Source organism: Cryptomeria japonica, unplaced genomic scaffold, assembly GCF_030272615.1.
Source record: "Cryptomeria japonica unplaced genomic scaffold, Sugi_1.0 HiC_scaffold_114, whole genome shotgun sequence".
Taxonomy (NCBI): Eukaryota; Viridiplantae; Streptophyta; class Pinopsida; order Cupressales; family Cupressaceae; genus Cryptomeria; species Cryptomeria japonica.
The window spans coordinates 402,501-415,077 of record NW_026728936.1 but is presented as its reverse complement, the minus strand read 5'-3'; the positions used below and the strand labels follow the sequence as shown (position 1 = coordinate 415,077).

At 63.2% G+C, this 12,577-nt stretch overlaps 2 non-coding genes across 2 annotated transcripts; both read left to right on the top strand.

The window, feature by feature from the left end:
• Positions 1–828: 828 nt before the first annotated feature.
• Positions 829–947, top strand: LOC131865556 (5S ribosomal RNA). Its single transcript, XR_009364276.1, has one exon. It is a non-coding gene; the product is annotated as a 5S ribosomal RNA (ribosomal RNA).
• A 7,806-nt stretch (positions 948–8,753) lies between these two features.
• On the top strand, positions 8,754–8,872 carry LOC131865555 (5S ribosomal RNA). The gene has a single exon (XR_009364275.1). It is a non-coding gene; the product is annotated as a 5S ribosomal RNA (ribosomal RNA).
• The last annotated feature ends 3,705 nt before the right edge of the window (positions 8,873–12,577 follow it).

The window sequence follows — 12,577 nt, the reverse complement described above, 5'->3', positions numbered from 1 at the left end:
GTTGGGTGCGAGGGTGGGTGGGTGCCAAGGTGTGCTAGGTGGAAGCCCGGGTGGGTCGGCATCCCATGGGTGTCGAGTTGGGTGCCTGATGGGTGCTTCTTGTCAAGTTTTAGTCGTCGGGACTCATTTCGAGCCTTAGAGGTCGTTTCTTGTCCGGTTGCCCTGTCTTCGACCTGGGAACCCAATTTTGGTCCTCGGGTCCCATTTTTTTTTGTCTCGCATCCCACTTTTGGCCTGTGGCCTTTTCGGGGTCGATTCTCGTTTTGGGCATCAGAGCATGTTTCTTCTCCTAAAACCCAATATTTGTTTATTAAGTCTCGGAACACATTTTTGTTCTCGTGGACCCATCATGGGTCTTGGAACGCATTTGTGGTCCTTGGGTCCCATTTTGCATCCCGAAACTTGTGTTTTGGTGCTTGATCCCTATTTTGGGTGCCCACCTTGCACCAAGTGCGCACCCGGGGCAAACCGAGCGCCTTGGTGCACCGGGGCAAGATCGAGCGTGCACCCGAGGCGCCCCGAACATGCACCAAGGTGCACTCGGCCCACATGTGAGCGCAGGTCGTTGCGCCCGAGGTGGTGTGTGGGCACCGCGTTGCAGACGGGACACTGCACGCACACGACGCCCCCTCCAGGTGCACGCACGTAGGCCGGGCCGGGTGCACACCCGACGCCCTAGCAAGGTGCGCGCACCCGGGCAGGGCTCACACTTGGCGAACGGGGCGCACTTCGCGAGGGAGGGTGTGCACCTCGACGGGGGTGGGTGGCCGGGGTGGATTCGCACGTGGGTCGCGGTTTGCTAAGTACACACTGCGACAAGCTCATAACGGGTGCGATCATACCAGCGTTAGTGCACCGGATCCCATCAGAACTCCGCAGTTAAGCGCGCTTGGGCCGGAGTAGTACTGGGATGGGTGACCTCCCGGGAAGTCCCGGTGTTGCACCCTTTTTTAGTTTTTCGCCGGGCGTCGCAATGCTATTTGAATAAACCTTTTGCCCGTTTGCGTTCTCGTCGGGGCCGGGCCGGGCCGGGGTGCGCTGCCCGCACTACCGCTCGCGCGCGGGGGCGACACCGAGCGCGCACCCGAGGCGCCCCGAGCACACAGGCCACGGTGCAACCCGGGCGTTGTGCGCGCACCCCGGTGCGCCCGAGGTGCTGCGCGCGCACCCAGGTGAAATCGGTGTGCACCTCGGCCAGTGCGCGCTCGGTCGAGTCGCGCACGTTGGCCAAGGTGCACGGTGATGTTTCTTACTCTAAGGTTCCGCACCAGACGCCCGGGACAGGTGAGCGAAGCTGGGCGGGGCCGGGTGCGCGGCCGGGGCAGGTGCACGCAGCTGGAGAGAGCTTTGGAGCACACTTCGGAGCGCACCAATGATGCGCTCCATTCAAAAGTTTCCTGAAAAGGCAAAAAAAGTTGAGATTATAGAATTTCCCACTTGAGAGATTGTAAAAAAAAAAAATTTAAAATGAAGGAAACGCGGGTGCCAAGGTGTGCGCAGCCCAGCCAAGGTGTGCGCACCAAGGCGCCCACCCTGGCGAAGGTGCACGCAAGGTGCGCACCCGAGGCAAACCGGACAATTAACCCAACTTTCGACTTCGCGCGCACCTTGGAGCGCACTTCGGAGCGCTCCTTGGTGCGCACCAATCTTGGGCACCTCGGAGTGCACCATGGCGCCCACCAAGGTGCGCACCCGGGGCAAACCGAGCTCCGACTTCGTGCGCACCTTGGAGCGCACGAAAGGTGCGCACCATGGCGCCCACCAAGGTGCGCAGCCCAGCCAAGGCGTGCGCATCAAGGTGCGCACCCTGGCGAAGGTGCGCACCCGGGGCAAACCGAGCTCCGACTTCGTGCGCACCTTGGAGCGCACAAAAGGTGCGCAACCCAGCCAAGGTGTGCGCACCCCGGTCAAACCGAGCTCCGAATCGTGCGCACCAGAGGTGCACGCCATCGTGCGCACCTTGGAGCACACTTCGGAGCCCTCCTTGGTGCGCGCCGATGTTGCGCACCTCGGAGCGCACCCGGGGAAAACAATGCAATTAACCCGACTTTCGACTTCGTGGGCACCTCGGAGCGCTCTCGGGTTCGCACCTCGGAGCACACCGAGGTGCGCACCTTTGATGCGCTGCCTTCACCAATTTCCAGAAAAGGCAAGAAAACATTGAGAAGGTGTGCGCACCGAGGTGCCCACCCTGGCGAAGGTGCACGCGAGGTGCGCACCCGGGGCAAACCGGGCTCCGACTTCGTGCACGCCGCACCTTGGAGCACACTTCGGAGCGCTCCTTGGTGCGCACCAGGGCGCGCAACCCAGCCGAGGTGCCCACCCCGGCGAAGGTGCACGCGAGGTGCGCACCCGGGGCAAACCGGGCTCCGACTTCGTGCACGCCATGGTGCCCACCGCGGCGAAGGTGCACGCGAGGTGCGCACCCGGGGCAAACCGGGCTCCGACTTCGTGCACGCCGCACCTTGGAGCACACTTCGGAGCGCTCCTTGGTGCGCACCATGGTGCCCACCAGGGCGCGCAACCCCGCCGAAGGTGCACGCGAGGTGCGCACCCGGGGCAAACCGGGCTCCGACTTCGTGCACGCCGCACCTTGGAGCACACTTCGGAGCGCTCCTTGGTGCGCACCATGGTGCCCACCAGGGCGCGCAACCCCGCCGAAGGTGCACGCGAGGTGCGCACCCGGGGCAAACCGGGCTCCGACTTCGTGCACGCCATGGTGCGCACCGCGGCGAAGGTGCGCACCCGGGGCAAACCGGGCTCCGACTTCGTGCACGCCGCACCTTGGAGCACACTTCGGAGCGCTCCTTGGTGCGCACCAGGGCGCGCAACCCAGCCGAGGTGCCCACCCCGGCGAAGGTGCACGCGAGGTGCGTACCCGGGGCAAACCGGGCTCCGACTTCGTGCACGCCGCACCTTGGAGCACACTTCGGAGCGCTCCTTGGTGCGCACCATGGTGCCCACCAGGCCGCGCAACCCAGCCAAGGTGTGCGCACCAAGGTGCACGCGAGGTGCGCACCCGGGGCAAACCGGGGTCCGACTTCGTGCACGCCGCACCTTGGAGCACACATCGGGGCGCTCCCGGGTTCGCACCGGCGTTGCGCACCGTGGTGGGCACCTCGGAGCACACCAAGGTGGGCAGCGAGGTGCGCACCTTTGATGCGATGCCTTCACTAATTTCCATAAAAGGCAAAAAAAAAACGAGATTTTAAAATTTCCGTTTTGAAAGATAGTGAGAAAAAGGGAATGCTGGTGCCATCTTGAGCCCGCCCTGGTGCGCAGCCCAGCCAAGGTGTGCGCACCAAGGTGCCCACCCTGGCGAAGGTGCGCGCCCGGGCAATTAACCCAACTTCCAACTTCGCGCGCGCCAGGGTGGGAGCGCACCCAACAACCGGGCCTGGGAAGAGCCAATGCGAGAAACCCCACCAAACGCTCTGACAAAAAAAGAGGGGGCGCTCCAGTAACCCCGCTTCGGAGCGCACCCTGGGCAAACCCAGCCAAGGTGCCCACCCCGGCCAAGGTGCAGGCGAGGTGCGCACCCGGGGCAAACCGGGCTCCGACAACGTGCACGCCGCACCTTGGAGCACACTTCGTAGCGCTCCCGGGTGCGCACCTCAGAGCACACCAAGGTGGGCAGCGAGGTGCGCACCTTTGATGCGCTGCCTTCACTAATTTCCAGAAAAGGCAAAAAAAAAAGGAGATTTTAAAATTTCCGTTTTGAAAGATAGTGAAAAAAACGGAACGCGCGTGCCATCTTGAGCCCGCCCTGGTGCGCAGCCCAGGTAAGGTGCCCACCCTGGCAAAGGTGCGCACCCGGGCAATTAACCCTACTTCCGACTTCGTGCGCGCCAGGGTGGCAACCGGGCCTCGGAAGAGCCAATGCGAGAAACCCCACCAAACGCTCCGACAAAAAAAGAGGCGGCGCTCCAATAACCCCGCTTCGGAGCGCAGCCGGGGCAAACCCAGCCAAGGTGCCCACCCCGACGAAGGTGCACGCGAGGTGCGCACCCGGGGCAAACCGGGCTCCGACAACGTGCACGCAGCACCTTGGAGCACACTTCGAAGCACTCCCGGGTGCCCACCGGCGTTGCGCACCGTGGTGGGCAGCGAGGTGCGCACCTTTGATGCGCTGCCTTCACTAATTTCCAGAAAAAGGCAAAAAAAAATGAGATTTTAAAATTTCCGTTTTGAAAGATAGTGAAAAAAAAGGAACGCGGGTGCCATCTTGAGCCCGCCCTGGTGCGCAGCCCAGGCAAGGCATGCGCACCAAGGTGCCCACCCGAGGTGCACACCCGGGGCAAACCGGGCTCCGACTTCGTGCAGGCCGCACCTTGGAGCACACTTCGGAGCGCTCCTTGGTGCGCACCATGGTGCCCACCAGGGCGCGCAACCCAGCCAAGGTCTGCACACCAAGGTGCCCACCCCGGCGAAGGTGCACGCGAGGTGCGCACCCGGGGCAAACCGGGCTCCGACTTCGTGCACGCCATGGTGCCCACCGCGGCGAAGGTGCACGCGAGGTGCGCACCCGGGGCAAACCGGGCTCCGACTTCGTGCACGCCGCACCTTGGAGCACACTTCGGAGCGCTCCTTGGTGCGCACCATGGTGCCCACCAGGGCGCGCAACCCAGCCAAGGTGTGCGCACCAAGGTGCACGCGAGGTGCGCACCCGGGGCAAACCGGGGTCCGACTTCGTGCACGCCGCACCTTGGAGCACACATCGGAGCGCTCCCAGGTTCGCACCAGCGTTGCGCACCTTTGATGCGCTGCCTTCACTAATTTCCAGAAAAGGCAAAAAAAAACGATATTTTAAAATTTCCGTTCTGAAAGATAGTGAAAAAAACGGAACGCGGGTGCCATCTTGAGCCCTTCCTGGTGCGCAGCCCAGGCAAGTTGTGCGCACCAAGGTGCCCACCCTGGCGGAGGTGCGCGCCCGGGGCAAACCGGGCTCCGACTTCGTGCACTGCATGGTGCCCACCAAGGCGCGCAACCCAGCCAAGGTGCCCACCGCAGCGAAGGTGCACGCGAGGTGCACACCCGGGGCAAACCGGGCTCCGACTTCGTGCACGCCGCACCTTGGAGCACACTTCAGAGCGCTCCTTGGTGCGCACCAGGGCGCGCAACCCAGCCGAGGTGCCCACCCCGGCGAAGGTGCACGCGAGGTGCGCACCCGGGGCAAACCGGGCTCCGACTTCGTGCACGCCATGGTGCCCACCGCGGCGAAGGTGCGCACCCGGGGCAAACCGGGCTCCGACTTCGTGCACGCCGCACCTTGGAGCACACTTCGGAGCGCTCCTTGGTGCGCACCATGGTGCCCACCAGGCCGCGCAACCCAGCCAAGGTGTGCGCACCAAGGTGCACGCGAGGTGCGCACCCGGGGCAAACCGGGGTCCGACTTCGTGCACGCCGCACCTTGGAGCACACATCGGGGCGCTCCCGGGTTCGCACCGGCGTTGCGCACCGTGGTGGGCACCTCGGAGCACACCAAGGTGGGCAGCGAGGTGCGCACCTTTGATGCGATGCCTTCACTAATTTCCATAAAAGGCAAAAAAAAAACGAGATTTTAAAATTTCCGTTTTGAAAGATAGTGAGAAAAAGGGAATGCTGGTGCCATCTTGAGCCCGCCCTGGTGCGCAGCCCAGCCAAGGTTTGCGCACCAAGGTGCCCACCCTGGCGAAGGTGCGCGCCCGGGCAATTAACCCAACTTCCAACTTCGCGCGCGCCAGGGTGGGAGCGCACCCAACAACCGGGCCTGGGAAGAGCCAATGCGAGAAACCCCACCAAACTCTCTGACAAAAAAAGAGGGGGCGCTCCAGTAACCCCGCTTCGGAGCGCACCCTGGGCAAACCCAGCCAAGGTGCCCACCCCGGCCAAGGTGCAGGCGAGGTGCGCACCCGGGGCAAACCGGGCTCCGACAACGTGCACGCCGCACCTTGGAGCACACTTCGTAGCGCTCCCGGGTGCGCACCTCAGAGCACACCAAGGTGGGCAGCGAGGTGCGCACCTTTGATGCGCTGCCTTCACTAATTTCCAGAAAAGGCAAAAAAAAAAGGAGATTTTAAAATTTCCGTTTTGAAAGATAGTGAAAAAAACGGAACGCGCGTGCCATCTTGAGCCCGCCCTGGTGCGCAGCCCAGGTAAGGTGCCACCCTGGCAAAGGTGCGCACCCGGGCAATTAACCCTACTTCCGACTTCGTGCGCGCCAGGGTGGCAACCGGGCCTCGGAAGAGCCAATGCGAGAAACCCCACCAAACGCTCCGACAAAAAAAGAGGCGGCGCTCCAATAACCCCGCTTCGGAGCGCAGCCGGGGCAAACCAAGCCAAGGTGCCCACCCCGACGAAGGTGCACGCGAGGTGCGCACCCGGGGCAAACCGGGCTCCGACAACGTGCACGCAACACCTTGGAGCACACTTCGAAGCACTCCCGGGTGCCCACCGGCGTTGCGCACCGTGGTGGGCAGCGAGGTGCGCACCTTTGATGCGCTGCCTTCACTAATTTCCAGAAAAAGGCAAAAAAAAATGAGATTTTAAAATTTCCGTTTTGAAAGATAGTGAAAAAAAAGGAACGCGGGTGCCATCTTGAGCCCGCCCTGGTGCGCAGCCCAGGCAAGGCATGCGCACCAAGGTGCCCACCCGAGGTGCACACCCGGGGCAAACCGGGCTCCGACTTCGTGCAGGCCGCACCTTGGAGCACACTTCGGAGCGCTCCTTGGTGCGCACCATGGTGCCCACCAGGGCGCACCCGGGGCAAACCGGGCTCCGACTTTGTGCACGCCGCACCTTGGAGCACACATCGGAGCGCTCCCAGGTTCGCACCAGCGTTGCGCACCTTTGATGCGCTGCCTTCACTAATTTCCAGAAAAGGCAAAAAAAAACGATATTTTAAAATTTCCGTTCTGAAAGATAGTGAAAAAAACGGAACGCGGGTGCCATCTTGAGCCCTTCCTGGTGCGCAGCCCAGGCAAGTTGTGCGCACCAAGGTGCCCACCCTGGCGGAGGTGCGCGCCCGGGGCAAACCGGGCTCCGACTTCGTGCACTGCATGGTGCCCACCAAGGCGCGCAACCCAGCCAAGGTGCCCACCGCAGCGAAGGTGCACGCGAGGTGCGCACCCGAGGTGCACACCCGGGGCAAACCGGGCTCCGACTTCGTGCACGCCGCACCTTGGAGCACACTTCAGAGCGCTCCTTGGTACGCACCAGGGCGCGCAACCCAGCCAAGGTGCTCACCCCGGCGAAGGTGCACGCGAGGTGCGCACCCGGGGCAAACCGGGCTCGGACTTCGTGCACGCCGCACCTTGGAGCACACATCGGAGCGCTCCCGGGTTCGCACCAGCATTGCGCACCTTTGATGCGCTGCCTTCACTAATTTCCAGAAAAGGCAAAAAAAAGAAAAAAATGAGATTTTAAAATTTCCGTTTTGAAAGATAGTGAAAAAAACGGAACGCGGGTGCCATCTTGAGCCCGCCCTGGTGTGCAGCCCAGGCAAGTTGTGCGCACCAAGGCACCCACCCTGGCCAAGGTGGGTCACGGGGTGGGTCCTAGGGTGGGTAACGGGGTGGGTACTAAGGTGCGTGCCAAGGTGGGTCATAGGGTGGGTGCCAAGGTGGGCACCAGGGTGGGTGTGCACCAACCCTAGCCAGGGTAGGTCACGGGGTGGTTGTCGGGGTGGGCGTCAAGGAGCCAAGATGGGTGGCAAGTAGCCAAGTTGCGTGCCAAGGTGGGTGTCGGGGTGGGTGCCAAGGATCCAAGGTGGGTGCCAAGGAACCAAGGTGGGTGTCTGGGTGGGTGCCGAGGTGGGAGCCAGGGTGGGTCCCAAGGTGAGTGCAAAGGTGGGTGCCAGGGTCAAGGTGAGTGCCAATGTGGGTTCCAAGGTGCCAGGGTCAGGGTGAGTGCCAATGTGGGTTCAAAGGTGCTAAGTTGGGTGCGAGGTTGGGTGCGAGGGTGGGTGGGTGCCAAGGTGTGCTAGGTGGAAGCCCGGGTGGGTCGGCATCCCATGGGTGTCGAGTTGGGTGCCTGATGGGTGCTTCTTGTCAAGTTTTAGTCGCCGGGACTCATTTCGAGCCTTAGAGGTCGTTTCTTGTCCGGTTGCCCTGTCTTCGACCTGGGAACCCAATTTTGGTCCTCGGGTCCCATTTTTTTTTGTCTCGCATCCCACTTTTGGCCTGTGGCCTTTTCGGGGTCGATTCTCGTTTTGGGCATCAGAGCATGTTTCTTCTCCTAAAACCCAATATTTGTTTATTAAGTCTCGGAACACATTTTTGTTCTCGTGGACCCATCATGGGTCTTGGAACGCATTTGTGGTCCTTGGGTCCCATTTTGCATCCCGAAACTTGTGTTTTGGTGCTTGATCCCTATTTTGGGTGCCCACCTTGCACCAAGTGCGCACCCGGGGCAAACCGAGCGCCTTGGTGCACCGGGGCAAGATCGAGCGTGCACCCGAGGCGCCCCGAACATGCACCAAGGTGCACTCGGCCCACATGTGAGCGCAGGTCGTTGCGCCCGAGGTGGTGTGTGGGCACCGCGTTGCAGACGGGACACTGCACGCACACGACGCCCCCTCCAGGTGCACGCACGTAGGCCGGGCCGGGTGCACACCCGACGCCCTAGCAAGGTGCGCGCACCCGGGCAGGGCTCACACTTGGCGAACGGGGCGCACTTCGCGAGGGAGGGTGTGCACCTCGACGGGGGTGGGTGGCCGGGGTGGATTCGCACGTGGGTCGCGGTTTGCTAAGTACACACTGCGACAAGCTCATAACGGGTGCGATCATACCAGCGTTAGTGCACCGGATCCCATCAGAACTCCGCAGTTAAGCGCGCTTGGGCCGGAGTAGTACTGGGATGGGTGACCTCCCGGGAAGTCCCGGTGTTGCACCCTTTTTTAGTTTTTCGCCGGGCGTCGCAATGCTATTTGAATAAACCTTTTGCCCGTTTGCGTTCTCGTCGGGGCCGGGCCGGGCCGGGGTGCGCTGCCCGCACTACCGCGCGCGCGGGGGCGACACCGAGCGCGCACCCGAGGCGCCCCGAGCACACAGGCCACGGTGCAACCCGGGCGTTGTGCGCGCACCCCGGTGCGCCCGAGGTGCTGCGCGCGCACCCAGGTGAAATCGGTGTGCACCTCGGCCAGTGCGCGCTCGGTCGAGTCGCGCACGTTGGCCAAGGTGCACGGTGATGTTTCTTACTCTAAGGTTCCGCACCAGACGCCCGGGACAGGTGAGCGAAGCTGGGCGGGGCCGGGTGCGCGGCCGGGGCAGGTGCACGCAGCTGGAGAGAGCTTTGGAGCACACTTCGGAGCGCACCAATGATGCGCTCCATTCAAAAGTTTCCTGAAAAGGCAAAAAAAGTTGAGATTATAGAATTTCCCACTTGAGAGATTGTAAAAAAAAAAAATTTAAAATGAAGGAAACGCGGGTGCCAAGGTGTGCGCAGCCCAGCCAAGGTGTGCGCACCAAGGCGCCCACCCTGGCGAAGGTGCACGCAAGGTGCGCACCCGAGGCAAACCGGACAATTAACCCAACTTTCGACTTCGCGCGCACCTTGGAGCGCACTTCGGAGCGCTCCTTGGTGCGCACCAATCTTGGGCACCTCGGAGTGCACCATGGCGCCCACCAAGGTGCGCACCCGGGGCAAACCGAGCTCCGACTTCGTGCGCACCTTGGAGCGCACGAAAGGTGCGCACCATGGCGCCCACCAAGGTGCGCAGCCCAGCCAAGGCGTGCGCATCAAGGTGCGCACCCTGGCGAAGGTGCGCACCCGGGGCAAACCGAGCTCCGACTTCGTGCGCACCTTGGAGCGCACAAAAGGTGCGCAACCCAGCCAAGGTGTGCGCACCCCGGTCAAACCGAGCTCCGAATCGTGCGCACCAGAGGTGCACGCCATCGTGCGCACCTTGGAGCACACTTCGGAGCCCTCCTTGGTGCGCGCCGATGTTGCGCACCTCGGAGCGCACCCGGGGAAAACAATGCAATTAACCCGACTTTCGACTTCGTGGGCACCTCGGAGCGCTCTCGGGTTCGCACCTCGGAGCACACCGAGGTGCCCACCCTGGCGAAGGTGCACGCGAGGTGCGCACCCGGGGCAAACCGGGCTCCGACTTCGTGCACGCCGCACCTTGGAGCACACTTCGGAGCGCTCCTTGGTGCGCACCAGGGCGCGCAACCCAGCCGAGGTGCCCACCCCGGCGAAGGTGCACGCGAGGTGCGCACCCGGGGCAAACCGGGCTCCGACTTCGTGCACGCCATGGTGCCCACCGCGGCGAAGGTGCACGCGAGGTGCGCACCCGGGGCAAACCGGGCTCCGACTTCGTGCACGCCGCACCTTGGAGCACACTTCGGAGCGCTCCTTGGTGCGCACCATGGTGCCCACCAGGGCGCGCAACCCCGCCGAAGGTGCACGCGAGGTGCGCACCCGGGGCAAACCGGGCTCCGACTTCGTGCACGCCGCACCTTGGAGCACACTTCGGAGCGCTCCTTGGTGCGCACCATGGTGCCCACCAGGGCGCGCAACCCCGCCGAAGGTGCACGCGAGGTGCGCACCCGGGGCAAACCGGGCTCCGACTTCGTGCACGCCATGGTGCGCACCGCGGCGAAGGTGCGCACCCGGGGCAAACCGGGCTCCGACTTCGTGCACGCCGCACCTTGGAGCACACTTCGGAGCGCTCCTTGGTGCGCACCAGGGCGCGCAACCCAGCCGAGGTGCCCACCCCGGCGAAGGTGCACGCGAGGTGCGTACCCGGGGCAAACCGGGCTCCGACTTCGTGCACGCCGCACCTTGGAGCACACTTCGGAGCGCTCCTTGGTGCGCACCATGGTGCCCACCAGGCCGCGCAACCCAGCCAAGGTGTGCGCACCAAGGTGCACGCGAGGTGCGCACCCGGGGCAAACCGGGGTCCGACTTCGTGCACGCCGCACCTTGGAGCACACATCGGGGCGCTCCCGGGTTCGCACCGGCGTTGCGCACCGTGGTGGGCACCTCGGAGCACACCAAGGTGGGCAGCGAGGTGCGCACCTTTGATGCGATGCCTTCACTAATTTCCATAAAAGGCAAAAAAAAAACGAGATTTTAAAATTTCCGTTTTGAAAGATAGTGAGAAAAAGGGAATGCTGGTGCCATCTTGAGCCCGCCCTGGTGCGCAGCCCAGCCAAGGTGTGCGCACCAAGGTGCCCACCCTGGCGAAGGTGCGCGCCCGGGCAATTAACCCAACTTCCAACTTCGCGCGCGCCAGGGTGGGAGCGCACCCAACAACCGGGCCTGGGAAGAGCCAATGCGAGAAACCCCACCAAACGCTCTGACAAAAAAAGAGGGGGCGCTCCAGTAACCCCGCTTCGGAGCGCACCCTGGGCAAACCCAGCCAAGGTGCCCACCCCGGCCAAGGTGCAGGCGAGGTGCGCACCCGGGGCAAACCGGGCTCCGACAACGTGCACGCCGCACCTTGGAGCACACTTCGTAGCGCTCCCGGGTGCGCACCTCAGAGCACACCAAGGTGGGCAGCGAGGTGCGCACCTTTGATGCGCTGCCTTCACTAATTTCCAGAAAAGGCAAAAAAAAAAGGAGATTTTAAAATTTCCGTTTTGAAAGATAGTGAAAAAAACGGAACGCGCGTGCCATCTTGAGCCCGCCCTGGTGCGCAGCCCAGGTAAGGTGCCCACCCTGGCAAAGGTGCGCACCCGGGCAATTAACCCTACTTCCGACTTCGTGCGCGCCAGGGTGGCAACCGGGCCTCGGAAGAGCCAATGCGAGAAACCCCACCAAACGCTCCGACAAAAAAAGAGGCGGCGCTCCAATAACCCCGCTTCGGAGCGCAGCCGGGGCAAACCCAGCCAAGGTGCCCACCCCGACGAAGGTGCACGCGAGGTGCGCACCCGGGGCAAACCGGGCTCCGACAACGTGCACGCAGCACCTTGGAGCACACTTCGAAGCACTCCCGGGTGCCCACCGGCGTTGCGCACCGTGGTGGGCAGCGAGGTGCGCACCTTTGATGCGCTGCCTTCACTAATTTCCAGAAAAAGGCAAAAAAAAATGAGATTTTAAAATTTCCGTTTTGAAAGATAGTGAAAAAAAAGGAACGCGGGTGCCATCTTGAGCCCGCCCTGGTGCGCAGCCCAGGCAAGGCATGCGCACCAAGGTGCCCACCCGAGGTGCACACCCGGGGCAAACCGGGCTCCGACTTCGTGCAGGCCGCACCTTGGAGCACACTTCGGAGCGCTCCTTGGTGCGCACCATGGTGCCCACCAGGGCGCGCAACCCAGCCAAGGTCTGCACACCAAGGTGCCCACCCCGGCGAAGGTGCACGCGAGGTGCGCACCCGGGGCAAACCGGGCTCCGACTTCGTGCACGCCATGGTGCCCACCGCGGCGAAGGTGCACGCGAGGTGCGCACCCGGGGCAAACCGGGCTCCGACTTCGTGCACGCCGCACCTTGGAGCACACTTCGGAGCGCTCCTTGGTGCGCACCATGGTGCCCACCAGGGCGCGCAACCCAGCCAAGGTGTGCGCACCAAGGTGCACGCGAGGTGCGCACCCGGGGCAAACCGGGGTCCGACTTCGTGCACGCCGCACCTTGGAGCACACATCGGAGCGCTCCC